We start from the raw sequence: 1,492 nt of genomic DNA on the forward strand, positions 1-1,492 counted from the left end.
ACTGAATTAAGCTAAAGATTGATTTAAAATAATATTAGAAAATGCTTATGGTAGTGTCTCATATGAATCAACACTAAAATTGGCAAAAGGAGAGGTTGTCTTAAAACCTGCTTCAACTGGATTTTGTATGAACAGAGAAAAAGATCAGACTTAGTTCAGTAACTGTAAAACTATCACATTCTAATATGTTAACAGTGGCTTGAATTTAGATGAAAGAGCAGAGTGGTGCTAGACTTGGAATGTTGTTTTTGACAGTCAAAGCGAGCTTTACTTGTCAGCAGTTTTGAATCCCAGGCCTTTGTCTAATGATCAAAATTAACTCTCTTCATTATATCATAGAACTTTAATGAAAACTTGTCAGCCGAGGTGAGCATTTAATTTAAATTAGAAAAGTTGTCTACAGTATCAGTTCTTATCAGGCAGGTAGCGACTTTAATTGGGAGGATGTTTGAGAGCCAAAAAATGGTTATTGCGGTGAATTTGGAAAAGCGCTTACAGTGGAGTTTCATATTAAAACACTTGGCAAGTAAACAGGGCCAAGAAAAGGTGTCTGGAACATGCTTGTGCAGGCACATTTTTAGAAGCAAAGGTCAGGCTTAGTCCAAGAATGGCACAGTTAAATAAGATTATATTCTGAGAGAAGAGAAGCTGTGAGCTTGAGTGAGACAAGATAAAAATGAGTGAAAGAGCAGCAAATGAGGGAGTTACAGTTTTGCCAAGAGCTTGTCTGATTGGTTATCCTAAATACAATTAAGCTTGTGTTTGTCCTATTTTCTGAGTGCTCTTTCCCATTCTGAAGGTGCTCTCTCCTATCCAAGGGGTGCTTTTCCCATCCAAGAGTTGCTCTCTCACTCATCCAGGACGGTCTCTCTCATACATCCAAGACATGATCACTTCAAGGAATGTGCTCTCCCTTCATCAAAGGTACTCGCTGCCAACATCCTACGAAGAAGTCTATATCACAGCCTGAGTGAAGTACCCATTGCTGTGGAAACCATCTGATACGATCGTCCAAGCAACGTGCTTGCTTGCCTGCCTGCCTACGTGAAATCCTGCATGGCTGCTTGCTGGTTGATACCATTAAAGCTGTGCATCTTCAAAAGGAATGTAAGTGAGATCAAGTACTTTTTTCTATAAACTGGTGTTTCTCCACTCAAGTAACTCTGCACCTTCCGAGATCCATAAGAATAGGATACTTGTGGTCTCGTATCTACAAATGACTGTGCATTAATTAAAGTATCGTATTCCTGCTTGCAAGATTGTGGTTCTTTTTAAATGCCCCGCTGCTGACGTCACCACAAGACATCCTACTGCAACACTGGGAACCTTGTTGCGTAACTATTAAATATAAACTGTACTTTACATATGACAATTGGCACATAGATTAAGCATATGATTCCTTATCTAAGTATTTTTTTTTTTTTTAAATGTATATTAATCCAAGTTATTACATATTCTGAATTCAAGGTTATGTGAAAGCATTTCTGACTTG

The sequence above is a fragment of the Polyodon spathula genome, chromosome 4 (genome assembly GCF_017654505.1).
Source record: "Polyodon spathula isolate WHYD16114869_AA chromosome 4, ASM1765450v1, whole genome shotgun sequence".
Taxonomy (NCBI): Eukaryota; Metazoa; Chordata; class Actinopteri; order Acipenseriformes; family Polyodontidae; genus Polyodon; species Polyodon spathula.